This window comes from Callorhinus ursinus, unplaced genomic scaffold (genome assembly GCF_003265705.2).
Source record: "Callorhinus ursinus isolate GAN/ISIS: 27379988/994484 unplaced genomic scaffold, GSC_fseal_2.0 scaffold53, whole genome shotgun sequence".
NCBI classification, from domain to species: Eukaryota; Metazoa; Chordata; class Mammalia; order Carnivora; family Otariidae; genus Callorhinus; species Callorhinus ursinus.
This window is the reverse complement of record NW_027397115.1, coordinates 916,621-925,788: the sequence shown is the minus strand read 5'-3', so window position 1 is coordinate 925,788 and position 9,168 is coordinate 916,621. Positions and strand designations below refer to the sequence as shown.

At 52.7% G+C, this 9,168-nt stretch overlaps 1 protein-coding gene across 1 annotated transcript in view; it reads left to right on the top strand.

Annotated features, from left to right (window-relative positions):
* Positions 1-1,772: 1,772 nt before the first annotated feature.
* Positions 1,773-9,168, top strand: part of ZNF831 (zinc finger protein 831) — a 108,517-nt gene continuing 101,121 nt past the window's right edge. Inside the window, exons 1-2 of the mRNA XM_073883987.1 lie at positions 1,773-2,072; positions 2,690-2,832. The gene's annotated coding sequence lies outside the window, so the exon portion shown is untranslated. The remainder of the gene's footprint in view (positions 2,073-2,689; positions 2,833-9,168) is intronic.

Here is a 9,168-nt window from a genome sequence, read left to right as displayed (position 1 = left end):
TCACTCCCATCACAGCAGGTCTGGCCCTACCTGCCTCTCCTGAGTTCACACCCACCTGGGACTTCACTACTGGCCAAGAGAAAATTATTTCCAGGGCCTGGGCTCTGAGTCCTGCCTCAGGGTCCCACTGAATGGGGGCGCAGAGTGAGGCATGATCAGCTTTTCTTTTTGAGGCTGGGAAGTCAGCTGGAACAGGACTCTGAACTTTAATTTCACTTTCTCTTTTTGTTGATCTCTAATAATCTGCCATGTACTGAGAACTGTACTGTAGGCTTGGCTGAAGATTTCTTTAAAAGAAAACCTCCAACCAGGCTGGACACATTAGTGTTGTCAGCATGACCGTTACCCTCCTTCAGAGGAAAGGTCAACAAATAATTTCAGCTTTGTTTAAAGCCCCTTTAATGGATTCTATAAAATGCTCTAATTACCAATGATTATCCTTCGAAGTGCTTGCAAGCTTTTTAAAGGCTTTCTACACTCATTTCACTTTGTTCACACAGAGTTCAAGTTCTCTGATGTACTTAAGCAAGAGGAGGCATTTCTTATTTTTTTTTTTTTAAATCGCGTAATTTGGAGTGTTTATAAGGCAGGCAGGCAGGCTTTCTCTCATCTTGGTCTGAAGCAGAGAGCTTTTACTCTACTTTCCATCTGTTTCCATCTTGTTTCTCAATAAGAAATTAAATGCCATCTACATGATATGGAAGTCTCCTTCTTATCAAACATACTGTAATTGCCTTCTGGTTTAGTCAGAATCCCATGTGGTGTCTCATTTGAGCCCCATCAGGGGGGACTGGACACCTGGACTGGGTTCTCAGTTTCTGCCACACTGTTGGCATTGGGGCTTGATCATTCTCTTTTGGAGACCTCCCTGTGCATCTCTGGATGTTTAGCAGCATCCCTGGATGCTACCCACTGGATGCCAGGAGCACTCGCCCCTCGTTTTGACAACCAAAAACGTCCCCAGACATTGCCAAATGTCCCCCGGGGGTCAAAACCACCCTTGGTTTAAAACAGTTTTTATATGAGGCTAGGGCTCCAAGGCCTTGCCCAACGCCCAACGATGGGGACCGTGGGGCCGGCATCCCCCGGCACTGATGGGCCACAGCAGCCCCCAGTCCAGCAGAGTGCCCCATCTTTTCCTCTCCTGTCCCTTCCTCCACGCCCCTGCCTGTCCCACAGGCCATTTCCAATATGAAAGGCTCCCTTTGGCAAATTTATCTCCTGGAGTTGACGCGTTTCAGGCTATGTTCTTCTGCCTCCTAAGCGTCATGCTCTCGAGGAGCGGACGGCCCACCTGCTTTCTGCACCGCCCAGTAGAGGTCGGCGGGCAGGGGGCTCTCAGGCCGCTCCGCGCCCGGTGCCCCACCGCGCCCCGTGATCTCGCGTGGGTGCGGCCACAGGCTGCGCCTCTGGGAGGGAGGAGCCAGGAGGGGCCCCATCAGGCTGGGCGTCCGCAGCCCCGGGGAGCCGTCGGCACCCCTCGTGTTCCCTGTCCCGCCGGAACCGGAACCGCAACCTCAGGCTCAGCACTCACCGCGTGGGGCAGTCGTGTGAGTGCCTGGCTGCTGCGTCCTCACCGCCCCGGCCGCCCTCAGCACCTCGCTCCGCCAACTTCCTCCTGTGCTCGACTACAGTAGCCAACTGCCGGCAAGGTTCCTTGGCGGGACGGGGTGGACACGAGTGCGTGCGCGCGGCGTGCGTGCGGGGTGTGCGTGCGCGGCGTGCGTGCGCACCTGCGGGGCCTGCGTGCGCCTGCGTGGTGTGATGGATGGCGATGCTGTTCAGGCCCACGGCGCTCTGTGGACTGAGGTCTTGCGTGCTGTGGAAATGCTGGGTTAAATGAGAGAAACGGGGTTCTTAATCGCAGGACTTCTCAGAGCCTTTACCCGCTACCGTGCTCTGTGAGTCTCTGAGAGCGATACTGGATACAACGGTTACCAGAGTAACTTGACCATGGGACCCTCTTTCTTTTCAGCGACTCTCTCGTGTCGCCGTTCACAGGATATTCCGGGAGGAGAGGGTCACCCAGCTGGGGGAGTGCGTCTCGTCACCCTGCGTCGGCCAGTTCCCAGGTAGCTTTGAGACGAGGAGGGTTGGGAGGTGGCCAGATATGGAAGCCCCCGAGCCCGTGGGTTTGATGGCTGCCGGTGGCTGGATTCCGAGCGAGACCCTGGAGAAGAGAGTCTTCCTCGAGTATCTGGGCGTCTCTAGAGCTGTGGCGTCTCAGTGGTCGGACGCCCCTGGGCATGTCGGTGGCCACGGGAGTGGGTGGTGTGGCTGCGAGAGACGGGGCCAGGGGAGCCCAGCGTGTGCCCACCTTCGTCCGCCTCCTCCAGCACCCGAGCGGAGAGGTGCGGGGGGACAGAATACAGGAAGAGAAGGGAAAACAGAAGTTTCCATTTGTACCGGATGGTTTTGTTTTTTTATCTGTTTGCAAATGTTCAGTGTAATGGTTTGAAACCCAGCCGTGTAGCTGCCGCCGCCCACACACGGAGCTGCAGTGGCACTGAGCTTCAGCAGGCAAACCATCTCACCAGCGTCGGCCATTAAACCCGAACCCACACCAGGGCAGGCTGCACACCTACCCCCCCCGTGTCCCTCTGCCACCCCACACCGCCCCGGCACCCCCGACACCCACCACCCTCCACACACACAATTTTTTTTTTTTTTTTTTTTTTTAAATTTCCAGCACTCGGTTTTCTCTAGAGAAGGCATAAAGAGAAGCAAAGGCAGAGATGGGACGAGCAGGGAGAATACTCCTGCCTCATCGGAGCCACCGGTTTTCGGGAGAGCGCGGCAGCCCCCACCTGCCTGTGGACTGAGCACATGAAGGTGAGAGAGGTCTTTGTGATTTCTTTATGCACCTGGAGGTCTGGGATGCAAGGCCAGATGAAGGGACCTTAATCATTGAGCCTTGTCTGTTGCCTCCCGAGTGATTATATCAGGCAAGCATGATGGATGCTTCCTTCCAAGCACACGTAGTTATCTCTGACACAAGCCCCCACTCAGGTCCCTGTGAGAGCTTTTGAATCAGGGGGCTTCTGATCGCCCCTCCTCCACCTTCCAGCATAGCCTCCTAAGCCTGAGATGTGGAATAAGGTCTGATCCTGCCTTTGGCTTGACCTGTTGATTTCCACCCAAGGCTGCTGACCCTTCCTCCCTGAAGTGAGCACTGACCCATTCTTTTGGGGCTGTATGGAATGGGGCTCCATCCAAGGGGCTTTGGGAAACCTGTTTCCCCGGTGGCCCCAAGCCCAGTCATCAGAAGCAATCAGACCCAGCTGTCCAGCTAATCTGTATGAAATAGGCTTCCTTCCCAGTAGAAATCAACAAAGTTTAAAATAGAAGGGACCGTAATCGGAAACGAAGCTATAGAGTTCTGTGTGCGATGCAACAGGCAGAAACATCCGCATGGAAAATATTAAGTACAAATTACATAGCTCCCAACCCTGTGAGCCAGGAAAAGAAATGATTTCCTTGCTTATTAAGCATGTTTGTGGGTCGGAGGGTAGCCAAGTGGGGACATCTCTTCTGGAAGGTTTAAACCTCTCAACAAGAAGGAGAGACATAAAAGAAGAACAACAAAGATGGAGGGAGAGAAAAGAGGCCATAATCTAACGTACATACAGAAGAGAAACAGATACAAAACCTCCGAATTCTGTGCAGTCAGGGGATGAATCAGTTGGAATAGGTCTATTTTTAGTTTCCAAGATCTGCTGTTACATTTTGCCTGGCATTAATTAGTGTCACAGGCATGTTTCATCCACTGGTTTGGAAGGGCCTTAGCATGTCATTCAAACTGGGAGGGGCCGACCCTCATGTAGAGCCGCTCTCTGGTCCTATGAGTCTGTCTCTGACACACACGTGTCCAGAATGTTCTGCTCTCTGACCTTGCCCTCTCTGGGTGTATCCGTTAATCTCCTGGCTCCAGGCTTTGGATGTCTGGCCACTGGCCAAGGGAGAATTGTGATTGCTATGCTTTGTTTTTCAAAAAGGAAAGGCTGCACAAGCTGAAATTGGGAAAAAAAAAAAAAGATGTTGGATCATGGCTTGGATAAACAAAAATGGCTTTGGGGGCAACTCTACCACCACAAAGAAGAAGAGCGAGGCCCCCCTGATCTCCAAACGAGACTGATTTTGACAAAGTAGATTTCATAACCCAGGAACATCTTCCTATGTAGTTTAGACAAAGTGTAATATTTTAGCAGGAACTAATTATGGGGCTAGGTTGATCGCATGTTGGCTGAAACAGTGCGTGAGGCTCATTACCCTGAAAAAGCCTGTTCATGTTTCAGAGCTGAGGCTGTAAATCTGAAGAGCAGTTTAAATGTAGGAGTTACCATGAGCGTGGCACCTAGCTTTCCGAGGTGATAGAAGGATAGCTGTCAGCTTGAGCAAGAGGCAGGAAGGAGAAGTGGAAGGCCAAAAGGTAGTCGAGCTGTTGGGACAACTGTTTCTGTACATTTGCAACAATTATTAGGTCAGTAAGAAAGCGTGAATACGTCTTGGCCCCTAATGAGAAGAGACATGCCTTCTACTCTCGTACATTATTCACAATATTCTCTTGCTGTCCTGGAGTCAGATTGAGTCACTGCTAATTGTTCAGTGCCGTTTGTCAAGGCCTATGTATAGTCTTCCTTTAGTTTACAAATCACTTCTGGCTGGCCCTTCCAAGACAGGAGCATGGACAATCACTTCAGAGTAGTCTGGGAGAGTTCCCAGGGCACATGGCTGGCCTCTCTGTTGAGTGGGGAAACAGAATGTAGATGAGCTGGCCAAATCTGTTTTCAGTCCTGAAGAAGCAGTGCCACCACTGAGTTTCAGAACTTCTTGAGAAAAAGGGTCAGAGGGTATGAGTAAGCAGGGCACTGACCTTGGGTGTCATGCCGTGAGGCCCTACCCATTCCATCCACCCAGAGAGCTGATTCAAGGGTCCTGAGCCTGCCAGTCTCAGTTATGTGTGTCTGCCCTCTTGACCACACCATGCTCCTTGAACACTTCTGACCACGTCCTTCACCCAGGCACCTTTGGCCTGTCACCTTCAGCAGGCACAGTTGGATTGTCTTGGGCTGGGAACACCTGCCTTCAGCCGTGGCAAGAGGTCATGAAGGGGGAGCCAGTGAATGGTCTCTCTACTGGTAATAAGGATCTCTGGCCCCTTTTAGGCCAGCCATGTCTGTGGCCGCAGATGTACAAGATTAGTGCCCGTCTTAGCATGTCGGACAAGGCAGGTGGCTTTCAGACTTTTGCCCTGTTTGAGACCTGACCAGAGGCTGCCATTAGAAAATCAAACGAAATCTTCCTCTTGTGCCTAAAGCCTATAGAGTTCTTTGATTGCTTCATGATTCCTTTATGCACAGGGAGGTCTCACATACACGATCAGATGAAGAGATCTTAATCGTTGAGTCCCGTCTCAGCGGTAATCAGAGTCCCAGTTAGAGAAGGGCCTACTCTTGCCTGGTGCTGTGCCAGGGAAAGGCTTTACCTGCATTTCTTTATTCAGTCCTTGCAGTGGCCCTGTGCCTGTGAGGTTGGCATGCTCTCCATCCCTGCTTGAAGAAGGAGGAAGCCGAAAGTTTTACATTTTATTTTTAGCGTTTTATCTAAAAATACGAAAAATTTGCATGGCACTCCATAGTATATCAATTGATCTTACTATAAAATAACACTTTCCTCTAAAAAAAAAAAGTCTTGAAAGAAAATCGCCAGCCCCAGATGCAGCACATGCTTACTGGTAGTGTCACTAGGTGGTACTTCTGTGGCGCTCTGCCCATTCTAGAAAAACAGATGCCCCTGCTGGAAAAGCTTGAGCTTAGCCCATTGGAGGGTCAGACTGTGATGCCCTGAGGACAGAGCAGATGCTCTCCATGCACATTTCATGCCCGAGTCTTCTGCATTTGATGACAACTCCCAGTGAAAGGTGGGACTCCCTGAGCCCTGTCCCTTCCTGCTAAGGCCAACCCCCGAGCAGAAATTAGGAATCGGACACGTGATCACCTCTGTGCTCTGCAAAGGGTCCCAGTCCACTGGTGTGTAATGAGGAAGCTGGGCAAAGGGCTAGGGGGAGAAGGCTTTTGTCCCATGGCGGGTGGGGGCTCTCCAGGGAGCCCCCAGAGCCAGAGCCTCCCTCCCAAGCAGCCCCTGCCCATAGGCCCTCCCTCTTCCTCTGCGACCTGCCATGGGCCTCATATCCTGAGAGGAGCCCTAGAAACGGGCCCTGTTGATGCAAACACACGTACCCTTCGCCACAGGAAACGTGGCCTCACGTTCACAGTGATAACCACCGGGCTCCTCACAGAGACCAAAGAGGAACAGATTTTAGATTTTTAACTAAATTAGGAAACACATGTCCCTCCCCTCCCTCTTTACCCTCTCCCCTCAGCAGTTCTCAGTTCACTTCCCACGTAACCTCTGCTCTCCCCGTCCGACATCGGAAGCTGGACTTAGGAAACAAAGTCCGTGTTCTTTGTGTATAAGTGAAAGCTGTGAGAAAACAGACTATTAGTAACAAGGAAAGGCAGTGAGCCTTGGGTCCCAGGTAGCGTTGTCAGATAAAATACAGGACCCCCAGTTAAAGTGAAAATTCCAGGTATGCAACAGATACGTTTTTGGTATGTGTCCCAAATTTGCACAGGACATGCTTTATACTAACAGTCAGATTTAACTAGGTATCCTTCATTTTTATGTATTTGCTACAATCAGTAACCATAGCACAGGGAACCCACCCTTCGAGGCTCAGAAACTGCATCTGGGCAGAGTGTTGGGCCAACTTACGCACCCAGACTTGCTTTCTGGCCCTCAAGACCAGTAAGGCAGCCTGCTGCGCTCTGACAGGTGCTTGGCTGCAGGCACAGCCCAACATTTTCTGTGCAGGAAGATCTCCTTGGGTCTGCCCGGTGGAGGTGTAGGCTGTTATTTGTCGTTCAGGGGAGAAACTGAGGCCCAGGGTGGCTGCCGTGACTTGCCCGGCACTCACAGTCAGCTCTTGGCCTGTCTCACTGTATAGTACTTTCTGGCAGTGGGTGGTTAGCAGCACGAATGCTGAGAAAAACCGGGCTTCAGAGGAGCAGTAATAACAGGTTAGCTTGGAAGTGCTCTGTGCAGAGATGGGAAGGCTGTGTCAACACATGCAAATTATATGCAAATACACTTGGCCCCCTCACAGGCTCACCTACCTGATGGGACCCCCGTGAGCACAGCCCCTGCTGCCCTGGCTTTCCGGTAGGGCAGGTGTACCCGGCTGAGCCCTGCTGGGTCCCCGGCAAGGTCCACATTCCCGGGTGCACGTGGGCTGGAACAGGAGGCGTGTGTGTGCGTGAGTGAGTGCACACACGTGCTCTCTCGGCACAGCTGAGGATGCGAGGGGGCTGGCGTGGAGGTGGACGCGTGAGGCTGGGGGAGCATGTTGACATGTGCGTGACTTGCCACCTCGAGCTGTGCACGCCCGGCAAGCCGCATGGCTCCTGTCTCCTGGGATGACCTCTCCTGAGGCAGGAGTCAGCTCCTTTCCCTGGGCATCCTCCTCCTGAGATGGCCAGCCCCAGAGATGACTGATGAGAACATTCTTAACAGCGATGTTACTGTTGATGTTTGCTGAGGGTTGGAGGTCTACCTGTCCTCTGGTGAGCACCTTGTACCTCATTTTCCCGAAGTGCCTGTGTGGTGATTGTCCCTGCTTGACAGACAGATGGATACACAGAGGCTTTGGGAGGTAAAATAAATTGCCCCCGACCAGCGAGACACCCAGCCGAGCTCACCCCCAGGTGCCACCAGCTCCCTCACTCTGCTGCCCGGTGGGTGAATCACTGCCCGCTGAATACAAGACAGAATCCACACCTCGATCCTGGGCATGGGCTCTTTGAAGAGGGAGCACTGTCTTGAAAAGTTCTTGATGGAGATTTGCACCAGTAGAACTGAGATGGTTTGGGATTGGTGCTGTCAGTGTCAGTAGGGCTGGCCTCAGACGTTGGTGCTAGCTGAAACCCTCATGCTGGGAGACGTTCTCCAAGACGGGCTCTGAGCACAGGGGACATTGATCAGGAGTGGGTTGCCTCTTGCCCGTCTCTTGTTGAGCGAGGGCATTCAGGCTGAGCAAGGGAGCTTGTTTTCAGGACTACGCATGCTGGTGGGGCTGGTAGCCTGAGTCTAAAGGGTGTCTTCGCTGATGCCTGGCTGAGTGTTTCGGTAAAGCTGCCTCACCTGTGTGAGCATCCTTTTCCTCTTCTGTGAAATCGTGTGCATGATGGCTGCCTACCTCACGCCACAGATCGGAGGCGTGGCTGGCCTATCATCCAATAAGTTTCTTCTGTTATGAGTCATTGCCGGTGCTACCCCAGGTGCCACAAGGGGCACAGCAATATGAAATGTGTGGCTCTCACCTTTGAAGGTCCTAGAACTCAGGAAACCAAGCTAAATTCACTACAGTGGGAGGTGGGTAAAGATATACCCCAAAGTGCTGCAGAAAATGTGCTGCTGAGGGGACTGCTTCCAGCTGGGGGGACCCCAAGGCCATTGTTGGGGAGGCAGCATTTGGATCTATCTTGATGAACAGTAAGCTGTGGGAGGTCCAGGCTGAGGGAGTAGCATAAGCAGGAGTGCGGGGGTTGGGGGGATGGTCTGAGCTGTCCAGTTTGGGTGGACGATTCGTCCACTTACTCACTCATGCAGGGCAACAGAGTTGGTTGTCACTTGGAGCTGGTGACAAAGCAGAAGGGTCCCTGGCCTGTGGGGTTTGTGTCATTTAGCAAGTCCTGACACATGTAACGTTTCGTGAGAACTGTGGTAAGTGCGGGGGTCTGGCTTGGTCAGGGAGTGGGCGTCGCAGCAGGCTCCCCCTCAGGAGCTGGGAACTGGCTGAGAGCTGAAGGGTTAGTGGGGGCAGTGACATAGGCTGGAGCGTGAGGAGCTACATGGCCAGTGTGGCTGGGATGCAGAAATAAGATGAGAGGTTTGGGGAGGAACTAGGGAGGTGGCAGAGGCTGGTGCTCGTGGATAATGCAGACAGAGCAGATCGCTGAGCTCCAAGAGCGATGGGCACCAAGGGATTGTCACCAGCATGAGGTGGTGGACGTAATTGTGTTTTTGGGAACCGTCCCTCTGGCTGTGGAGTGGGGAGTGGATCTGTGAGGGGCCAGGATGAAGGTAGGGAATAGCTTTCACCGATTGTGG